Genomic DNA, 23,810 nt, shown 5'->3' on the forward strand with positions numbered 1-23,810 from the left:
ACTGGAAATTAGCTACTTCAAAGGTGAGTTTCTCTACAGAAATAGTTTTAAATATATAAACATATTTTCAGAAATTGGATGGGGCATGCTATTACGTATATGTTAGAAATTTAGGCTATTTAGCCTGTTTATGTGCTATCAGATTCACATTGTTTACGTTAGGATTTCGCTAGCTACAGTAGAGGTTAAACCCTCCAGAAAGTTATGTTGAAATACTGAAAATGTATAGGCCTACATGTTATCAAAGTTTAGCGTCTCACAAATCACCCACAAAAGAATCAGTGAAAATAAACGTTCAGAACTGTTAAAAAACCTTGTCCCAAAATAGTTTATTTAGCCCGGAATTTTCAAAGACTGTGGAGCTAGCGTGGCTGATCATGTTTTAATCACAGTCGGTCATGGCATGCCCAGCAATGGCGTCTATAAAAGTATCATGTCACTAATTTTTCCAATTTGTACATGACATCTGTTTTTGGATAAGTTTATTCGTTTTAACCTTAGATGCGTGAGTTCTAAATATTTCCGACGCTTCCGCCAGTTATTTTTCCAAAACGGCAGCTTTAATTAGCTTCCTTTACCTAGCAACCTAGCATAATACTCGTAGCAATGCTACTACCTGCTAGTGTTACTTGTTAGCCTACTAATTGTACATTTTGAAGCCATACTATAGCGTTTGTCTATCGGAAAAAATAGTCGGTTGGAATGTTCAGAATCACACATGTGCGACGCTACGATGTGGGGCCCTGCTTTCGAACGATCACATATGTGCAATGCTACTCCTTTAATATCAATATGCTAAAACTATGTACATAAACTACATTCCACTTTCATTTCTGTAAAGATTATCCTACCACCGTCACACGGCCTAGCACTGTGTAAATGTGCGTGTAAGTGTAAATGTAATGTCCCTGGGAAATTATGGTAAAGTAATGAATAACCGTTTAAAACAGTGACAATAATTGTATGAGCCATGGCAACCCTAAAGGCTATGTTTTGAAGCAAAAGCATGACTTAAAACTTTTGAATCACCAGATTCCATACCCCTAGATGTCAACTCTGGTCTGGTGGAGGTGAACCCATTGGGGGCCCAGGAAAACAGCTGGCAGCCAGGCAAGTACAAATATAAGACACTCAAAAAAATATATGCTTTGTATACAACCATTCAAGGTAACATTTGTTATTTACATCAATGTTACAGCTAATCTAGAAGAACCACAGTGTATGCCAATCATGCCAACTCTTGTAAACTTGTTTTACTTGTTTTTAATGACAGACACTTTACAGGTTATGCTCCGGAAGATGGAGACATTGGAGGAGAACCAGCGAGAGGCTCTCCTATTCAGGCGACTACAGGGCAGACACACTGAAGAGGTGCCAGTGATGGACCTACAGGTGGCCCAAACACAGGCTGAACGCCAAGACCTTGAGGAGCGCCTTAAGGTGCTGGAGTTGCGAAAGAGAGTGGTAAGTGTTTGGAGATGCCATGAACTATGGATTACATATGGCGTTCAACGTTCACATTGGGGCTGACAATAAGTTCATGACTTCTAATTCCAGACGCTGTGATGAAGTGGAAGACGGGACTGGGAGAGAAAGCTGTGGAGCTCCTCATAGAGGAGACACTCAAACACACCCCGGCAGCCCATTCAAAACAAGCCAGGTGAATGAATCATGATTGCAGCTTCCATATCCAACCTTTCAAATGGCTATGTGACAAAAAACTAGAATCCCATAATATTTTTTTGATGATTTATATTATTTTAGATGTGATTTTTTTAATGACTTGTATAGCCCCTTTTTACACGTGCAATTATGTTGATAGAACACTAACTTATTTTGTGCTTCATTGTCAGGGCCAACAGACAGGACCTGTAGCGGGGACTGGCAGAAGATTTTAATTCACTGTTTGGTACTTTGTTTGAAATAAAATGACTGAATGTTACATGGAAATGCTGCCTTGTTTATGATTAGCTTGAGTTAGGCTACACATCACACAAACATTGTCCTCCTAAAGTTGGCTACCATGTAGCCTAGTATACAAGAACAAGTAGCATTTTGGGCAAATGAGGTCTGCATATGAACCGCCCCAATGTAAGCAGTAGAATTGAGAAATATAGGTTACTTAATTAATGTTGCAGTTACGGACTGGCAACGTCACAAAATTACGTTGCTAGGAGGTCGCGGTTACGGACTGGCAACGTCACAAAACAACGTTGCTAGGAGGTCGCGGTTACAGACTGGCAACGTCGGAAAATAACGTTGCCACGATGTCGCGGTTACGGACAGGCAACGTGATTTGGTGACGTTGCCGTTACCTCATGGCGTCTTTCACTTCCCACGTTGAATGACGTTGCGGCAACGTGAGGGCAACATAACTGTGTTAGCTGGGAAGCTACTTGAAACTTTAACTGTGCTTCAGACTCGCTGCATAGCCTTGAGGTTTTTTGTGTTAGGTAAATTTTTATACAGTATAGGCGATGCAGAAAACATTGGCAAAGCCGCATCATGCGTTGCTGTAAAAAAAGTGTAGGCCCTACTTGGCGCTTAACCAGCTGATGAATCAATTCATCATATTCCCTGGCCATGTCCCAGTCAATGAAATCAAAGAGGGATTTACACAAAGGCCTACATTTATATACACATATATAGTACATGATATAAGCGCTTTCAGTACATATATCCTCCTAAGTGTCTATGAATTCGTATCAATTAGATACTCTTTGGCCTTGTTTTTATGTAGGCTACTTATTCTGAAAGAGTTGAGAACATTATTTTCGCTAACAAGATCTCATTCGATGATTAATTTCCATTAAGCCTACTGCCAGCAGGCACATTGAAAGAAATGGGATCTGATTGATTGGGGTAATGAGGCACTTAAAGATCCTGTAAAGTAAATTCAATGTTTTGCTTCTAAGTACATTATATACGTGTGAAATGAGTTCCTGAAAGCATGTGCAAAACGCTAAAACTTTGTCGCACTGAAATGTGGAGTTAGACCGAAGAACAGTTTCTCTTCCGTTTTCAGATCAGGTTTTAATGGGCAGAGCCAAAAAATGTCCTATATACGTCATTTCGCCCCATCTACGTCAGATCATTGAATGGCTCCTCCTGCTGTACTGTTATTGTAGCTTAAAACAGCTAGCTAGCTAGCTTCAGGATGTCTCCAACCACCCGCAACTGCATCTTCCCTGGATGCAAGAACTAGCTGCACTGCAACGCCATTTAATTTCCCTGTTGATAATGAAAGGAAAAATAGGTGGATAGATTTTGTGAAGAGCCACGCTCATGGAAAGCTTCGGATAAACTCCAACAGCCGCCTCTGCGCCACTGACCATTTCATGTCGGACAGTTTTAACATGGACCAGAGACAGACGGGGTTCACCAACACACGGCCTCTCTTGCAGCACGGAGCCGTACCGAGCATCGCCCCCCCGGCCGTTCATCCTCCGGTCGCACCTGGACCATCCACCGCCGCCAGTAGTTCATCACTCAGTTCTGTATGCTTGTTATAATTATACTAGATAACTTTTCAAGAGGTATCTCTTCTATAATTAGTGCAAACCGCTAATTTGATATTAGGCTACACGGTGTAGAATAATGGTATTTTGGTGAAATGGTAGCTAATGTGCTAGAAGTAGAAGTTGGAAAGCTCACTGTCTGCTGTCTCTGCTGTAAATGTTTACTCCTGTGTTACAGCTCAGGGGAATATTTAATTTATATGCATCTGTATGTTTCACTCATTGAACAAATACATTCTAATTCTATACTGTTTTGTTCGGCTTGACGTAGCGTCCATTATCTGGGTCGTAGGTAGCTTACTTGAGAGAGGCGGCGCCTTTCAGCAAGGGGGCCGAGCTTCAGCTCCTTCAGGCGACACGCCCCCCCAGTCTCAAACAGAGAAGCCTGATGATTTTCTTACGATTTCAAAGCCTAATTTAACATACTTGTCGGTGTTTTTTTTCATTTGAATTTGGATGGGTAGTTAATAACACATTATTCTGTGGTGTGGTGAACTTGAAACTCGTTTTTAATTCCACTTTACAGGATCTTGAAGATGAGCCTATACATTTTCCCAAAATGTACGCATTTATCTTATCGGCAATTTTTTGCCTAGCTGCTTGTCTTGCTCTGGCAGCGGTAGCGGTTTTTGACTTAGCCATGATAATATGTTTATTGTCTTCGCAGAGACTCATTATAATAGTTTGCTCGGATGGCGAGAATATCACCGCTCTCTCTTTAGTCTTTTCCGCCATCATACCGTTAGAAAATAATGGTTTTGGTGATCGACCTTTCCTGCCTTTTGAAGTAGGACGTGCACGTGCAATTTCCCTGATAAGTTTATCCTGATTGAAATTAACCACATGATTTGGATGCGGATTAGCCATTGACGAACCGATATTTGCTGTTCTCAATCAGCTTGCTAATGTTAACGGGCTAAAGGGACAATTGATTAACTTAGCTTCAACCCTTACGACGAACGGGGCCCAGATATGTTCTCGAGAATAACAAATAAGCTAACAAACAAAAAAGACAATTATGTAAAATTATTTACATGGATCTACCTACACTCTCTCTCTCACACACACACACACACACACAAACAAACAAAGAGTGCCCCTTCTAGACCTGGGGCCTGTACTACGAATCAAGATTTGGCGTTAGCGAGGTAACTTCAGGTTCAACCCAGGGTTTTCTGTACTACGACGGTGGATCACTTGTTACCGGGGTAGGTCGCCATGGTAACACATGCTGAACGGCTAACCTGGTCGGGAGCAGGTTAAGTTGGAGATCAGAGATCAACCGGTATAAAAGCCCCGCCCACTAACTAATTCTTGAAGATAATGCCATCACCGTTCTTAGAAGATCCTGTGGAGCTTGGTGCGCGGATAGTGAGAGGTGCGCTCAGAAGAGCCAGAACATTTAGAGACCGACAAAACCCTTTCGCATTCCCTCATGAGTATCTTTATTTACATTTACATTTATTCATTTAGCAGACGCTTTTATCCAAAGCGACTTCCAAGAGAGAGCTTTACAAAGTGCATAGGTCACTGATCATAACAACAAGATAGCCAAAAAACATCGCGAGTAGCCAAAACATGAAGCACACATTGTGAACAACCAAAGTAAGTGCCAAAGGGAAGAACCATAAGAGCATGTAGTTAAACAAGTTACAATTAAACAACATGAACCGCTATAAGTGCAAGTGTACCTGTGGAAAAAAGCAAGCAACAGTAATAAAAACAATATATGACAGCGAGAACAAAAATTGAAATCAGTTACCACTAACCACAAGAGCAACAAGTCTCTACATTTCCATTTCCTGCTTACATTTAGTCATTTAGCAGACGCTCTTATCCAGAGCGACTTACAGTAAGTACAGGGACATTCCCCCGAGGCAAGTAGGGTGAAGTGCCTTGCCCAAGGACACAACGTCAGTTGGCATGACCGGGAATCGAGCTGGCAACCTTCGGATTACTAGCCCGATTCCCTCACCGCTCAGCCATCTGACTCCCTAAGCAAGAGTCATTGTGATCCTTGAGGAAACTAACATCGGGTCAAGCGAACCATTCCTAAGTACCGTTGTACTCCCGGAACAAGTGCGTCTTGAGCTTTTTCTTGAAGGTGGAGAGACAGTCAGTATCTCTGATGGAGGTGGGGAGTTGATTCCACCACTGGGGGGCCAGACAGGAGAAGAGCTTGTGTTGGGACCGGGCGGTCTTGAGCGGTGGGACCACCAGGCGGTTGTCTGAAGAAGATCGTAGGTGACGGGTGGGGGTGTAAGGCTGCAGGAGAGACTTGATGTAGACGGGTGCAGTCCCGTTCACTGCTCGGAAGGTCAATACCAGGGTCTTGAATCTGATACGGGCCATGATAGGTAGCTTTATGAAAGATATAGATTCTCAGCAGAGGGAATTACGTATCTTTGCCAGCTTCTTGAGCCGTATGTTGCCAATGCGACACATAGAAGCCGTGCGCTCACAGTCCCACTATATATAGCGTTTCGTTATTTCGCTACCTACTTTTATAGTGTGGGTGATGCGGAGAAACTGAGCAAGAACACGGTCTGCCGCGCAATTTGCTAAGGATTTTCTTCAATGGCTGTTGCCACCATATTCTGATAAATGGAGTGATGAAAAAGAGATATCCAAAGTGTCCTTTGTAAAAACTTTGGACTCTGGAAAATTTTCATTCTGTCTTCATGCAATGTTCTGATTTCCGTTCTGGAAATGTATGCACATTATATCATATTTTACAACTTAATGCATCATTTGCTCATTTAAACATACATTTACAGGAAACTAGTAATGAAAACAATATTTGACCTAATATTAGTTATCAACTGGGGAGGTTTCATGTTGATATGTTATCCCTATTCACTGGGGTGTCTCCCCTTAAAGATCCTGTAAAGTGGACCTGGAAACGAGTTTTAAGTTCGCCACACCACAGAATAATGTGTTATTAACTACCCATCCAAATTCGAATGAAAAAATAACACCGACAAGTATGTTAAATTAGGCTTTGAAATCGTGAAAAAAAGTCTTCTCTGCTTGAGACTGGGGGGGCGTGTCGCCTGAAGGAGCTAAAGCTCCGCCCCTCGCTGCCTAGTGCCTACCTCCGACCCAGATAATGGACGCTATGCCAAGCCGAACAAAACTGTATAGAATTAGAATTTATTTGTTCAATGAGTGAAACATACAGATGCATATAAATGAAATGTTCCCCTGAGCTGTAACAGTAAAAATGGACACCAGAGACAGCAGACAGTGAGCTCTCCAACTAGGCTACTTCTAACACATTAGCTACCATATCACCAAAATACCATCATTCTACACCGAGTAGCCTAATATCAATTTAGCGGTTTGCACTAACTCATAGCAGAGATACCTCTGGAAAAGTTATCTAGTATAATTATAACAAGCACACAGAACTGAGTGATGAACTGCTGGCGGCGGTGGATGGTCCAGGTGCGACCGGAGGATGAACGGTCGGAGGGGCGATGCTCGGTATACGGCTCCGCGCTGCAAGAGAAGCCGTGTGTTGGTGAACCCCGTCTGTCTCTGGTCCATGTTAAAACTGTCCGCCGTGAAATGGTCAGTGCAGAGGCGGCTGTTGGAGTTTATCCAAAGCTTTCCATGAGCGTGGCTCTTCACAAAATCTATCCACCTATTTTTCCTTTCATTATCAACAGGGAAATTAAATGGCGTTGCAGCGCAGCTAGTTCTTGCGGGTGGTTGGAGACATCCTGAAGCTAGCTAGCTAGCTGATGTAAGCTACAATAACAGTACAGCAGGAGGAGCCATTCAGTGATCTGGCGTAGATAGGGCAAAATGACGTAGATATGGAATGTTTTGGCTCCGCACATTAAAACTTGATCTGAAAACGGAAGAGAAACTGTTCTTCGGTTTAACTCCACATTTCAGTGTGACAAAGTCTTAGCGCTTTGCACATGCTTTCAGGAACTCATTTCACACGTATATAATGTACTTAGAAGCAAAACATGGAATTTACTTTACAGGATCTTTAACCCATTCTGTTGTCCTTGGGTTGCTTTGTGCCTTTTTCTAATCATTTCCATATCAGAAATGTGTGTTTCTTTCAACCAAAACATTTCAAACCAAAAAGAACAATGTGTATGGTACAATACAATGCTCTTCACAAGTTAAATAAATGATAATTTCACTACTTTCATTGAATTTGGATGTTTCATTCACTTTTATAGCATTTTTCAAAAAGAATAAATAGGACATTGAAAGAAAGAAATGGTGAAACCCCCCACAAAAGACTCAAAATGCACAACAAAAAAGCCACAAAAAGGTATAAAAAGACCAAAATGTAGAAAAAAAGTTTCACAAAAACATCCTTATGTGTTCTCCCTTCCCTAGGAACACATAAAAGCCAGCCTTGTTTTTTTTTAATTAAAAGCCTCTTATACTCTATATCGAGCCTCTTGTACTCTATATTGAGCTCCAGGGTTCTTTTATACAGGGCCCTCACATTGTCTGCTCCAACCTGAAGCAAATAAGTAAGTAAGTAAGACTTTATTTATATAGCACATTTCATACAAGAATTGTAGCTCAAGGTGCTTTACATAAACATGGTTGACAGATGCCAACCATGTGTTGAAAGATAGTAGTCGACTGAAGGCTTATTTTCCTCTGTGAAAGCATGCAATCGTTCCACTGATGAATACATCTTGATATCTGTTGAGTGTGTTCAGTAGCTGGGTGAAATGTTTTTTAAGTATCTCAGTGCCAGTTTTCTTGTGTAGGATATCAAACGAGCCAGTGTGGATGATAATCTTAGGGTTGTTTGGTTTATTGTTGAGGATTGTTTGTACCTCTGATGACAGTTCCTCGACAGATGTGTTGCTAAAACAAATATTTTCTGTCTTTGCCAGTTTAACATGTGCTGTCATGGCATCTCCAATCAAGATAGTGGCCATATGTGGTGTAATACATTTCACTCCTACAATATTCATAAATAATTTTTGAATTAACATGGTCACATAGATTACTTGAAACATACATATGCTTGGGTTTCCGAGCTGCTGCCACCAGGGTCTGAAGAAATGCCCCTTCCATCAGGGGGCGACCCTGATAGCTGGAGAGGGCCAGCTCCTCAGCAGGAGTAAAGTCCTGTGGAGGAGGGCCCCCCCCCCAGTTTTCTTTGCCTAATTTTTCTTCCTGTTGGCTGCAAACAATTTCATTGTTCTATAGGCCCTTTGTAGCTATACCAATATCCTACAAAAGGGACTGACTCAGGCAATTCAGCCTTATACTTGCTGGCCTTAAAATATGTGCAAGTATTGCCTACTGCTGCTTACCGTTTTGAATTATGGTTTTATATTTATTTTTTATTTGCTCCCACGATCGTTTGCCACTGCCAGGGTTGCAACTAAAATAATACAGCAACAAAAGTTCAGAATCAGAATCAGAATGGGATTTATTCGCCATGAAAGTTTGCACAGACAAGGAATTTGCTTTGGCAGGAAGGTGCATACAATAAACATATAGGGACCTAAAATTTAAATATGTGGACTATCTATACAAAGGGTACATAAACTAGCAGTACTAAGTGGAATTAGAATTAAATAAAATATACAATAAAATAAAATATAAGTTTAATGTTATGGAATGCACACGTGTAATTATGGTCACAAGATATCAACTAGAAAATGCATTTCCTGCTGAAAATGCATTGGAAATCTGATTTTTTTTTTTTTAATGGCTGAAAATACAGAAATGAGAAAATACCCACAAGCTGAAAGCTGAAATTAATTTAAAAAATGTATGATTCACACAAAAGAGGGAGTGTGGAAGCTGAACTGCATCATCTAACAAAGCTAAGTGCTTAAATACAATCATTCATTTGCAATGTCATTAATTTCTCAACTTTCTTTTCTGCATTCTCCTGCATCAGTGTACAATTATGTTTGACATTATCCATAATCATATCAACAGTTTTGTTCTCCCAATGTAGAACCTGTTTCTTAAGTTCTACCTGGAGTTCAGGAAGCAATCCACATACGGATATGACAAAGTGGCATGGGGATGCAGCTGCTGTAAAACCAGAATGTTTTTCAAAAATCCTAGTAAGTCTTTCCAGATAATCTGTAGGATCCTCATCTTTTTCTCTGTTTGCGATCATACACTTTGCTCCAGTCAAGTAACACCCCTTCGGTATTACTGCCATTAAACACCATCAGGAATCTATTTCTCAACACACCGGGCTGGAGTGCAACCTCTAACCCTTGATTCAAATCAATAAAGGTATGTATGGCATTGATAACTATTTGCAAATCTCTTAGAAATGTTGCTGAGTCCTCTCATGTCAGGAAATCCCTTTCCTAGCTCCCTCAGCTCAGTCACTGACCATGGGCGATAAAGGTACATAGGCTGTCATACATCAGGACGTGGATATGCACACATAAGGTTCATTGATACCTGGGGGTTCAACTGATAGTTACAGGCCTTTCATGGTTGGGGCTCTCTTTCTCTGCTTGATTGACCTGAACCCTTTCCTCAACCTCGTTAGCAGTAGTAGTGTTTTTTCTGTTCTTAGGCCTTCCTGAATAACCTCACCAATCATATTTTCTGTGGTATGAACCTCAACCTTCTCTTGTAGGTTCTGTGCTGGCTGCACCTGACCCGCTGCTTCCACTAATACTGCATTTTCCCTGTGTCTGGCTCTCCTCTGCATAGCCACAGCTATGGCAACAATCTGATCACGTTTTAACAATGACTCCCGGACGCTTAGTCTCTCAAACTGCTCTAGTTCAATTCTAGCAGCCTCTTGTTTGTTTCGCTCATAACGTTCTAGCTCACTTTTCTGTTAATCTTGTCTCTGTCTCTCAAGACGCTTCGGCTCATTCCTAGCTTCTCTATCAGAATCAGTTTTAGCTTGATCTGACCGTATTTTCTCAAGATAGACGATGCCACATCGCCTCGTAGCTTCAGTTAACCATATCATAAACATTGGCCAGCTGACAAATTATTTACACGTCTGACTTGTTTCCTTGTCTTTCAAAACCGCTTTTAAAGGGTTCAATATTTTTACATCAAACGTTCCCTCCAGCGGAAAAACAATGTCTCAGGTCATGATTAGTCCATGCATGCCATTTCTCAATGCTTGACACTGCTTGAATTCCATGTAAATCAAACATATATCGGGCTGGACTATTCTCAGGTAACAACGTCTCTATTGCTCCCGTACTGGAAGCTAGATTACCCATATTGAATTACAATGTATCTGAATAATCACAAAATCACATAGCACTGTAAAACGGTCACAATATTGAAGAATAAAAGAACTACAATATCATGTGGTAGTGAACTACAAATATGGCCTTTTCAATCCAAACTATCCTCGCCTTCCGGGCACTCGATCATGGGACGCGCATACAAAGGCTCAACTTTTTAGGAACGCGCATACAATAATTTCAACTCCGTTACCTCCTGAGTAACAAAATAACCACAATTCGTTCTTGCGAGAGACGAGTTAATCAATAAACTGCCAGTCTATCTTTCCCTTAGTATTTTATTGTGTCCCTCGCTGATAATTTAATGCCAAGTTTGTCAGTTAAAATCCTAACTGTCCCTTTACATTGTCAAAGTATCCCTCACTTGTTTAAAACCACTTTACCCTTAAAGATTGGTCTCTTGCATAAAGCCTTTGACCCTAATACATTATGACTGCCCACCTACTGTGCTTGGTTTTAAGAAAAGCCCAAAACAAAACTTAATACAGTTACAATTCAAACCAAAATTAAAGTCCCAATAAGATCTTTGTTCAAAAGAGAAAAGCCCAAAACTTAATACAATTCAATTAAACTTCATACAATTCAAACCAACATAAGATCTCTGTTCAACTAAAGTTTTCAACTGTAAACATGCATTTTAAAAGTAACACATACCTTTCCTTGTTTGGTTCACCCCTGGTCTGTATCTGTAAAACCATACTCTCTGTTAACAGATCCTTTTCCCCAGATCAATAGTATGGGACGTATTCTCTCAACAGATCCTTTGCCTCAGATCAAGAACACAGATTGTTTTACATACTTTTTCAATACTTCACGCGACCAGAGTTCTTGTACGCTATCAGAGTTTGCCAACTCTGACCTAGACAAAGTAAAAATAGCAAGTCAATTAATGACCCAAATTTACTAAACCAAAACTCCAATATTATCTTCCTCCTGTTGAGGCCTAGCAGACTCTGGTCTGCTAAGACCATGCTCCCAACTGAACATCACAATAAAAGGTTCTTAAATTGTTTACGTTACCAGCATCGCAGAGGGACAGCAGGCGCACCAATAATTGAAAGTATAAGAGGGCTGTCAATAATGGAAAGCTACGATTCTTGTGCTTGTAGATATGTAAACCATTTCAAGATCGAGTCACAACAACAAGTTTAGTCAACGTCTTTGTTCAGTCACCACTTTGGTGTTGTTTACAAAGCCAAACGTCTCTACTTACCCTCAAAGGTTCTGTGTCGTCCAGGTATGCAAACAACACATCAAAACTTGATCTGCGTACATTCCCAAGGGTTCAAAGTATCTAACCATGTAAAGTAATTTGTCCAAATACAATGTTTTACGTTCATGAATAGCCATTATCCTTTGTTTCATTATGCAAGTTAGCCGACGGAAGAAACAACTTGTTCACATAAAAGTGTTCTTTTCTCCGGTTAGCAACGGAGTATTTACGATATGAACCCTCCCCTTTTGATTGACACCTTGTTTGACCCAATAGGAGCTTCCATGCCCCGTTGACAGCCCTCTAAAGCCAATTAGGTCTGTGCGTCCTGCCCCCCCCCGCCCCCCCCCCCCACACTCTTTCTAAACAAATTTCTCGAACTGGCTTCGACTGGCTCTGAAATGAGCTCGTTAGCCTTGTAGCTGACAGCTAGCTGAAAATGCCAATACCTCATTTGTATGTGTCTGTGGAGCCGTCAAAATAAAAGTCGATTGCGCAATATGGTTGACAGAATCAGTTTTCTTTGTGCGCCAATCCTGGGAATCAGATAAAGCACTCCAATGTGTTCATGCTTCACTTTTTGTGTTTCAGTAATACTAATTAGGGATTTAGCTATTATATATGATAGTTCTAAGTACCACCTTTCATTAGAGATAACAATTATGAAAAATAATACCTTTTATCCTGAGTATTTGACCTTGGTTACAAAGGGTCATTTTGGAGTCTCCAAAAGGCCCTTTTAGAAAATGCCTGGATGTACTCTTATAAAAACATGTGTCAAATATGAATATATTGTGGTATTATGTTTGACTTTTGATTTGAATTGGGTAAGGCTTCAACCTGTGGTCCAATTTAGTCTTCCAGCTAATACCTACCACCTCTAGGCCTCTTCAGGCCTCTGTTTTCAAAACAAAATCTAGGCGGAAATAGAAATTTTCACTTTCCTTGTGTTCAAGCTTCTATTACTCAACACTAGTAGGACTGACATGGGTCCTGACAACAGGGGACATAACTTCAGAGTGTCAGCTTTCAAAAGAGATCATTTACATGCATGTACTCCAAATGGTTCAAGAACAGCTTTCAATTTAGTTTGGGTATGCTGTTTAGGCGTTTTCAGGCACATTTAACAGGATTCTTAAAAGGTTAATCTATGGCATTGCATACCATATCATTGTTGTTGAAACGTTTTCCATATGCATATATAATTATAATATTTTGAAGACTGATCAAATTATTTCAAAGATTATAAATGTGACCATTCATTAAATCTAAGGTGGAATGAAACCACCGCGCTAGTGGTTGTTTTGATTTCATTCTGCGAGTTTAGAAGTACAACAAGTGAGAAAATGACTGTGGTAATTGTTAAACAATGTCAATGCTGTTGCTGTATTTGGCTGTTCATTGAGATTGGGGAACAAAAAGTTGTCCACAATCAAGATATGTAAATTTCCTATAAAAAGAAGACATGGGGATGACCTGGTTTAGCCTGGCTGCCAGCCCAACTTTTCCCCGCCCACAAAAGAATTTGGTCGGGAAGTTGGGTCTGGAGGGTCTCGTATTGGGAACAACTACATAAAACCAGGATCTGGACGGACCAATGAAATTGCCAGGGCGGGCTTTATACGATGATGGACAGATGATCAACAGTAACGTAATCTACAACGTCACGAAAGAGCCCTTGGGTTGAATTTGTTTTCAACAAACAACATATTACGTTGCTCTGATTGGTTGTAGGTCTATCCAATTGAGCGAAGAGGCATTTGTTTTACGAGTTCGGTTGAAACAGGCCCCGTAGTCACTGCCCAACGGAGAGTTTTCAGACTCATATTCTGACTAGAATTATGAGTATGACAACGTCAGGCTAGACCTGGTTGCTGCTGTAAAGAATATATTACTCATAGTGCTTAGATTAGGTTGTTTGGGGTGCCATAACTCAACATAAGTCATGGAAGAGAATTTCAAATCATGCCTAGCATCAGTGGCCGTGTGTCCTAGCTTAGGTCACTGAAATAATTTGCGCAACAGGCAAGGGGTCCACCTCAATAATCAATATACTTCATTAGAGCTAACTCAGTTGTGAATCTAACACTACCATGTGTAGCTAGCTACTGTGGTGAACCTGGCTTGTGTTGCAGTGGTTTACACAGTCTCGCTAAACAGATGTGTTGTGATGGGCTCAAATAAACACGCATTGCTATGTTTTACAACCGGAGGATTTATGGGGAGACTAGAAACCGTTTGGTCAGAATAAAAAATTAAAAACTATGCCTCTGACTGGTTTTGAACCTACAACCCTTTGCTTACCAGCACAACATCTCAGCCAATTGAGACATTCCCAGACAGGGATTACACAAAACTGGATAATAAAAAAAGCTGTTTCTCCAATGGCGAGCATTGTCAGATTTGGTCGGAGTTCAAACAGCTGTAATTCAGTCATATTTCAACATATCAAGGTGAAACTTTGCATGGGACTTCAGGGGCATGTCACCTTAAAGCCTATTAGGTTTGAACCATCCTTCAAAAATACATTTGATTTAGTGACACAAACATATTGAGGCAATGTGGACATTTACATAAATACACCCATTTCAGCCATTTTGTACTTGATTCAATTGCCTTAAGGAACGTTTTTAAATACGCCAATGATAAATATCTGTACCAAATTTCAAGTCAATTTCACCTTTGGTTCAAGAGAAGAGGAATTTTGAAGGTTTTCCCAAATTATCACAGTACAGGAAAATCCATCGTGGCGGACCTTATGGGTCCTTGAGGCCTTTTTGTTCCTCATGAAAAATGAGGCATGCACACCAAGTTTCAGAAGAATTGGAGCAATGGGGTGGAAATGCCATTACTTTGAAAATCGGACTTTTGGGCGTGGCCTGTGGCGCCCCCTATGGTCCGATGTGGCCCATATTTGGTGTGGGGGTACCCACTTGGATGTAGTATCAATGTGCCAAATTAGAAAATTTATGACCAGGGACTTTTTGAGATATTGGGGCGCAAGGAGAAGAAAAATAATAATAATAAGAATACCAATAATAACAATAGGTTCCCTCCTACCAGGAGGAACCTAACAATAACAATAGGTTCCCTCCTACCGGAGGAACCTAATAATGAGAATACCAACAATAACAATAGGTTCCCTCCTACCGGAGGAACCTAATAATAAGAATACCAACAATAACAATAGGTTCCCTCCTACCGGAGGAACCTAATGAGCAGCGTGAATGGTCAACATAGTGCAATCGGATACTGAGATAAAGTGGCTTATGCATACTGAATTGCCATAAGATGGACTTATAATAGTTAAATAAGTGAATGAATGTCAATGGGAGTCCTTGGCCTTGTTAAAGAGGCCAGTAGCAGATGGAAAGAAACTGTTCTTATGGCGTGAGGTTTTGGTCCTGATGGACCGCAGCCTTCTACCAGAGGGGAGTAGCTGGAACAGGGAGTGACCAGGGTGGGAGGGGTCGGCCACAATCTTCCTCGCACGCCTCAGGGTCCTCGAGGTGTGCAGGTCCTTGAGGGTAGGCAGATTGCAGCCAATCACCTTCTCAGCAGTGCGGATGATACGCTGCAGTCTGCTCTTGTCCTTGGCAGTGGCAGCAGCGTACCAGACGGTGATGGAAGAGGTGAGGATGGACTCAATGATGGCTGTGTAGAAGTGCACCATCATTGTCTTTGGCAGGTTGAATTTCTTCAGCTGCCGTAGGAAGTACATCCTCTGTTGTGCTTTTTTGGTGAGGGAGCTAATGTTCAGTTCCCACTTGAGGTCCTGGGAGAGGATGGTGCCCAGGAAGCGGAAGGACTCCACAGTGTTGACTGGGGAGTCGCACAGGGTGATGGGGGTGAGTGGGGCTGTATTCTTCCTGAAGTCCACAACCATCTCCACTGTCTTAAGAGCATTGAGCTCCAAGTTGTTCTGGCTACACCAGGTCACCAGGTTGTCAGCTTCCCACCTATAGTCAAACTCATCCCCGTCAGAGATGAGCACAATGAGGGTGGTGTCGTCCGCAAACTTCAGAAGTTTGACAGACGGATGACTGGAGGTGCAGATGTTGGTGTACAGGGAGATTAGCAGAGGGGAAAGGACGCAGCCCTGAGGAGATCCGGTGCTGATGGACCGGGAGTCAGAGACTTGTGTTCCCAGCTTAACGCACTGCTTCCTGTCAGACAGGAAGTCTGTGATCCACCTGCAGGTGGAGTCGGGCACGTTCAGCTGGGAGAGCTTGTCCTGAAGCAGGGCAGGGATGATGGTGTTGAAGGCAGATCTGAAGTCCACAAACAGGATCCTGGCATAGGATGCTGGGGAGTCCAGGTGCTGTAGGGTGAAGTGGAGGGCCATGTAAACGGTGTCATCCACAGATCTGTTGGCTCTGTAGGCAAACTGCATGTGGGTCCAGGAAAGGGTCAGTGATGGCTTTGAGGTGTGCCAGCACAAGGCGCTCAAAAGACTTCATTACCACAGAGGTCAGGGCGACGGGTCTGTAGTCATTGAGTCCTGTTGGCCTTGGCTTTTTGGGCACAGGGATGATGGTGGACTTGAGACAGGCTGGCACATGGCATGTCTCCAGGGAGGTGTTAAAGATGTAGGTGAACACCGGAGACAGCTGGTCAGCGCAGTGCTTGAGGGTGGCTGGAGAGACAGAGTCCGGCCCAGCTGCTTTGCGGGGGTTCTGCCTCTTGAAAAGTCTCTTAACTTCACCCTCCTGAATGGAGAGAGTTGTCACTGTAGAGGGGGTGAGGGAGGAGGCCCTGTGGGTGGGAAGGGGTAGTTCAGGACAGTCCAATTGTCTTTCAAATCTACAGTAGAACTCATTCAGGTCGTTGGCCAGGCGGGAGTCGTTAGTGGAGTGGGGGGCTCTGGGCTTGTAGTTGGTAATCTGCCTGAGCCCTCTCCAGACAGAAGCAGAGTCGTTAGCAGAGAACTGACGCTTCAGTCTCTCTGAGTACAGTCGTTTAGCCTCTCTCACCGCCTTGCTAAACCTGTTCTTCGACTCCTTGAATCTGTCTATCCCCACTCCGAAATGCTTCCTCCTTCTCTGACCTCAACCTTCTGAGCTCTGCTGAGAACCAGGGCTTGTCGTTGTTGAAGTTCACCCTGGTGCGTGTTGGAATACAGCAGTCATCACAGAAGCTGATGTATGATGTCACAGCCTCTGTGAGTTCATCCAGACTATTGGTAGCAGTCGTGAACATATCCCAGTCAGTACAGTCCAAGCACGCCCGCAGATCCTCCATAGCCTCACTGGTCCACTGTTTTGATGTCCTCACAACAGATTTACAGAGCTTTAATTTCTGCAGGAATCAGATGGACCATGGTATGGTCAGAGTGACCCAGTGCTGCACGAGGGATGGCATGGTTGGCTCTACTGACTGTAGTGTAGCAGTGATCCAGAGTGTTCTCTTCTCTGGTTGGGCATTTGATGAATTGTCTGTATTTAGTGAGTTCGTGGCTGAGATTACCTTTGTTAAAGTCGCCGAGTACAATAACACGGGAATCCGGGTTTGCTCGCTCCACACTCAGAATCTGGTCGGCGAGCATGCGTTGGTCCTCTTTAACCTGTGGACCCGGTGCCATGTAAATGCCGACCAAAATGAGTGACGCAAATTCTCGTGGGGAATGTCCCTGTACTTACTGTAAGTCGCTCTGGATAAGAGCGTCTGCTAAATGACTAAATGTAAGTAAAAAGGTTTACAGTTTATAAAAAATAATTCCAGATCCGGAGAACAATGTTGCAGAAATTGAACATTCAACAGCAATTCAATTGAATTGCTCCATAGCGCGCGTGCTCCAAATTCTCAGACTCATCCTGCCCCTTGACACTAGGGTGACCACCTGTCGCGCTTTGCGTTGTCCCGCATGTCCCATATTGAAAATGTTGTGCGATACAGCGCAAAGCGGGACAGGTGGTCACCCTATTTGACACACGCGCGAGCTTGGTGTGATGCACACACATCCTTTCTGGAAATTGTGTGTTGACCAAGCCCCCACCCTCTGTTTTTAGCTCCTGTTTCATTTCGCTTCCAATCGCAGCTCGCCGTTATGAATATAAATTCTTTTTCGGCGGCCATTGTTGTTTTCAACTGGAACTTCCTGATAGTGTTGGAGGCAGCCACGTTCGGTAAGTCCTATTGTTACACATTTTAAGCTAGAATCAATGATTGGTTTCGTGAAAGTACACTACTTTTGAATTATGGTGAAGGTTTTAGCACTTTTAGACCTTTAGATCGTGAGTCTGAAGTGACGGAAAACCGTTCACCATTTTACAGTTAGGTCTACACGAAAAAGGTCGAGGAGGGCAGCCTTTAGGAGATGTGGGAATTGTGCTTTTAGCCAGATGCTCCGATTATTTTTGTGATTTGTGGACTTGCAATTGGAGTGATACTGCGTCCCGGGGGTACATTGTTTTGCTAAAGTACATCGTGTATTTGAAGTTTACTTTTGAATACTGTAAAGTAGCCTGTGTAGTGCACTTTTAGTTTATGAAGTATACTTCCTAAAGTACTTCAAAGTATACCTTTGAATACTCTAAAGTAACCTGTGTAGTGCACTTTCAGTTCATGAAGTATACTTCCTAAAGTACTTCAAAATATACTTAGGAATACTTTCAAGTGCACTTTCAATTAATGTAAGTACTTCAAGAAGTAACCTTAATAAATGTCCATTATGATTTACTATAATATTTATATGTTTAGGGGCCCCTCCAACGGCACCGATCTTGCATCACTTGACGAGAACTGGGGCCCTCGCCAAGTGACACTTATTATTAGCTGAAAGAATCTAATTCCTGCGTATGGTCTCATGTTGCTTTAATCCAGTTTTTCTTATCAAGCATAACAGTCATTTAACTCATGGTTACAATGGTAAACCAGCACAACAATGACAATTACCATGTAACAAGGAGTCAGATGGCTGAGCGGTGAGGGAGTCGGGCTAGTAATCTGAAGGTTGCCAGTTCGATTCCCAGCCGTGCCAAATGACGTTGTGTCCTTGGGCAAGGCACTTCACCTTACTCGGGGGTAATGTCCCTGTACTTACTGTAAATCGCTCTGGATAAGAGTGTAATCTAAATGTAAACAAAACACTACATTCTAAGAAAACACAATAAAAAAACGAAATTCATGAAGTTACATTTATATTTCGAACAAACTGCACATTTATCAGCAAATTTTAACACTATTTACCGCCTTGCATCATGGGAATTGACCAGCCAATGAGCCACGCTATCTTTTTCACGTTGTTATTTCGTTCTTCAGTCAGTTTGACAGTATAACCTTCAAATGCATAATGCAACCCTTCTGTCTGCTTCTTTCTCAAGTAGTTTTTTTGTTTTTTCCATTCATACTCCAATTGATAATTATTAGTATTGTATAAGAGTATAGGGCTTCAAAATGTTTTGGCCGTAATTAAGGTTACAGCTTCAGTAACAAAAAAGATTCAATGTGCAATGCATAATATATTTTCCAAGACATGAATAATTAGAATATACAAGATGGATCTAAAAAATGTAACTTGTAATGTACTTTAAAAGTGTTTTGACTGTTTTTGCTGTATAATAAAAGAAAATGTAGCCTACATCCTACTCCAGAAGAAATGTATAATTTTTTTTGTTTCTAAGTATACTTCTTAAAAGTATATCAAAAGTGAACTATTTTCAAAGCATACTTAAAAGTATATCAAAAGTGAACAATCTTCTAAGCATACTTCTTAAAAGTATATCAAAAGTGAACTAAAAGTGTACTATACATTTTTTAGTACACTTATAATATACTTAAATATACTTTTTTTGTAAGGGCAGGTATATTAATTATAGTATTTTTAGCCATAAAAACATCTTTATTTAATCGGTTTGACATAGTTTGTTGTGTATCAAGGCGACCAACTGCAGTGGTCGTAGTGAGTTCAAGTTAGCTAAATAGTTGGGTTGTGGTGTTAGACGCCAACACTTGCAGTTTGTGTCCATATCTTTCCTTTTCTTTAGCCGAGAGGTGATCCAAAGAAACGTGGGAAGGTAAATTTGCCGGCTTTTGCTGCGTCTCAACGGTGTGAGCCGCTATCGCCAGCAGCTTTCTGCCCTCCAGGTCATCGAGCATGTCACGTGACTGAAAACTATGAATACCGTGCAACACTATTCGTAACAAGGCCTGTACAATCACTACATTCAGTGGATACCTACTCCGTGAATGATAAGTCTTAAGACATTTTGCTACCTGCATAGCTAGCTACAACTGACAAAACATACAGCCCAGGGTGGTATGGCAAGACATAGTTAACATAGCTAGTTACATCCCTGTGTCACCGTTTGTTTTGCAGGTATTTTTCAGCTTTTTTAAAAACTATTTTTGGTCTAAAAATGACTTCTTCCATGCTATACAAACAAACTCCAATAGATGACAGCCTCCTAATACAAGCAACATTCAGTCAATCTGAATGCGCTCACGGTCACCTCCATTCTTGACGACGTTGACATGAAAAATGAGTGCGAAAAATATGAAAGTGGACTCTGAATGTCGTGTGTTCAAGGAAGAATGGACACCAAAATACTTTTTCACTAATGTTGAACAGAAGGCGGTATGTCTGATATGCCAAGAAAGTATTGCAGTTTAAGGAATACAATCTCAGTCGTCATTTTTCAAGCAAGCATGCTAACTACTCTAGAAATCTGTCCTCTCAGGAAAAGGCAAGCAAGGCCTCTAAACTTGCCACGAACTTAAAAGCCCAACAAAATATTTTTACTAAACAGACCTCTACTCAAGAATCGGTAACTAAGGCAAGCTACATAGTGGCACATAAAATTGCAAAGCATGGCAAGCCTTTTGCTGAAGGGGAGTTTGTGAAAGACTGTACGGTGGAGACTGCTAGCATTCTTTGTCCTGATAGTAAAAGCCAATTCGAGAAAATTAGCTTATCATGCTGAACCATCACCAGGCGAGTGGAAGTAATAGGAGATGAGCTAACCTCCGAGCTGAAAAAGAAAGCAGATGGCTTCAATCTTTTTTCTATCGCACTGGATGAGAGTACTGACATCAAAGACACCGCTCAACTTTTAATTTTTGTCAGAGGAATTAATGATAACTTTGAAATGACAGAGAAACTTCTTGCAATGGAATCGATGATGGGGACAACCAGGGGCTCTGACTTACATGACAGTATGTCTGCCTGCTTGGAAAAAATGAATCTACCGTGGCGTAAACTGACAAACGTCACAACAGATGGATCCCCAAATCTAACCGGTAAGAACACTGGCCTACTAAAAAGATAACAAGACAAAGTAAAAGAAGAAAGCCCAAACTCGGAAGAATTAATATTTCTTCACTGTATTATTTATCAGGAAGCCCTTTGTAAAAGTGTGTTGAAGCTCGAACATGTTGTCAAAGTGGTCGTGAAACTTGTAAACTTTATACGGGCAAGGGGGCTTAACCACCGTCAGTTCATTCAGCTGCTCAATGACACAGAGGCAGAGCACCAGGACTTGTTATATCATTAAAATGTGTGCTGGCTAAGCCTGGGGAAAGTCTTTCGCCGTGTGTGAGAGCTGAGAGGGGAGATTGGTATGTTCCTGGATACGGTTGGTAAAGCTGACAACTTCCCCGAGTTACAAGACACAGACTGGCTGGCCGACTTTTCCTTCGGTGTGGACATACTGGGGCATCTGAACGATCTAAACATGAAGCTCCAGGGAAAGGGTGTTTTTGTGCATGAACTGTTTTCCAACGTGAAAGCGTTCAATGCCAAACTTCTGTTGTGCTCCAGACATATGAGCAGCAGTTCTCTCGCTCATTTCCCGAAACTGGCAGCGCTGAACACGCCCCCATCATACAGTAGCACTTTGATCGACCTGCATGCCGAGTTCTCCCGCCGCTACTCAGACTTAAGCAAGATTGCGACTGAGCTAAAGCTTGTATCATGCCCCCTATATTTCGACAGTGAGAAAGCACCACCAGACACACAACTGGAGCTCATCGACATCCAGTGTCACAGTGCTTTGAAGGAGAAGTACAAAACAGCTACAATAGACCAGTTTTATGGCTCACTGAATTAAACAATGTTTCCAAACATGAAAAAGCACACACAGAGGATGCTGGTTTTATTCGGGTCCACATATGTGTGTGAACAAACGTTCTCAGTCATGAACTACAACAAATCCCATCACAGGTCAAATTGAACAAATGACCACTTGTCAGCTGTTCTGAGGATCTCTACCTCAAAAATGACACCAGACTTTGATGCCCTTGCCAAGAGAGGTGACCAGACCCATTGCTCACATTAAGACCCAAATCACCAAGACGGGTAGGCAAGGCTTATGCTTTCTTTCTCTGTTTTCAACAGTCTTAGGCTTTTTTTTAATGGTGATGGTTATTGCAGTGAGAACTATCCAGAAATGCAGTTGGATACAGGCCTTTTGTCCCCATTCATCTGACAATGAACACGTATTACAATTATTATTATTATTAGGGGCCAAGCAGCAGCAAAGCTGCTGTGGCACCTATTGTTTTTGTTAGTTTTATTATTATTATTATTATGCATAGCGATTGGTGAAAAGTTTTGCAATTTGGCACACTAATTTGGAACGGTCTCCTCACCAAGTTTCATGTCGATCCATGAAGCACTATAGCGCCACCAAGGTGTCAAAGTTGGAGGTGCGTTTACGCCCATAACTTTTGAACCATAAGACCGTTTTTCTTAAGTGAGGTTTCATCGGATTCCTTAGACGCAGACGATTCGACTAAACCCTGTGGCGTCACTGTCGTCCCGAAGGTTTTTCCGTGATTTGCATTTTAAGAAATGCTAACTTATTCAATCTCCTCCTAGGCCGTTGCTCCGATTTTCATGAAAATTGTAAGAGATCATCTTCAGACCATGAAGACAAAAAGTTATCAAAATGTCATCGATAAGTCAAACCGTTCACGAGTTACGCGCAAACGATTTTGACAAAGAGCACGCCATAGCGGACGTGAGGCCTTGTCTCTGCGATGGTTTACCGTATGGAGACGAAACTTTGGAAATGTCATTGCGAGCATGTCATTTAATCATCTTCCTACCACAATCACCTTGATATGTCAAAATATGACTGAATTACAGCTTTTTATACTTGGGTCAAATCTGACAAAGCTCCCCACGGGAGAAACGGCTTGATTTTTAAAATAAAGTAACCGAATACAGCATTACCCAGCAGTGAGAATAGCTCACTGGGATAAGACGTGCTCCTTTGGAACACAAGGTCATAGGATCGATTCCAGCCACAGTCGTTAAGCATGTCGTGTTACAGGATTATCTGTTTAGCGAAGCCAGGTACACCACAGTAGCTGTCTAGCAGTATAATCACAATGGTAACGATAACTTTTCATTGTCAGGGGATTTTTAGTCAAGAAGAAGCAGATTCATTGTGCTTTGTAGATATAACGCTGCTACATCTAGCCAGCGCATTTTGTCTCAAAATTACATATTTACCAAACGCTTATCGTTACAAAACTCGGTGTAGGTCTGTTGCGCAACACCGTGAAGGTAATCGAAAATTTCGGGGTAGCGCCACCGCGTTGCCGAAAAGTATAATGCGATATTAAAAAAGCGAATGTTTTTATTAAAAGTTTTGCTTTACTTCTTTAGCTACTAAATTTCCATATCGAATGCTGCTTGGCCCCTTCATTGCTGCTTGCAGCTATATTTATTGGGTGTGCTCAAGCCTTCGGCGAGAGCACAACCTTTGTTCTCTCACATATATATTTATTATTTTTATTATTATTTATTTTTGCCCCCCTAAGCCATAGTCAATATTTGGACTACATAGACAACCTAGGTGTCAAAAGTTTTGTCTTGGTAGCGTTTGAGTTGCT

At 41.8% G+C, this 23,810-nt stretch overlaps 1 long non-coding RNA gene and 1 pseudogene across 1 annotated transcript; both read left to right on the plus strand.

Moving 5' to 3' along the window:
• Positions 1-1,285: 1,285 nt before the first annotated feature.
• LOC136951009 (uncharacterized) lies at positions 1,286-1,910 on the plus strand. The gene is made up of 3 exons (XR_010877532.1): positions 1,286-1,464; positions 1,558-1,660; positions 1,854-1,910. It is a non-coding gene; the product is annotated as an uncharacterized lncRNA (long non-coding RNA).
• Positions 1,911-2,267: 357 nt separating this feature from the next.
• LOC136950639 (general transcription factor II-I repeat domain-containing protein 2-like) lies at positions 2,268-22,018 on the plus strand (annotated as a pseudogene).
• Positions 22,019-23,810: the final 1,792 nt, after the last annotated feature.

This window comes from Osmerus mordax, chromosome 10 (genome assembly GCF_038355195.1).
Source record: "Osmerus mordax isolate fOsmMor3 chromosome 10, fOsmMor3.pri, whole genome shotgun sequence".
NCBI lineage: Eukaryota > Metazoa > Chordata > Actinopteri > Osmeriformes > Osmeridae > Osmerus > Osmerus mordax.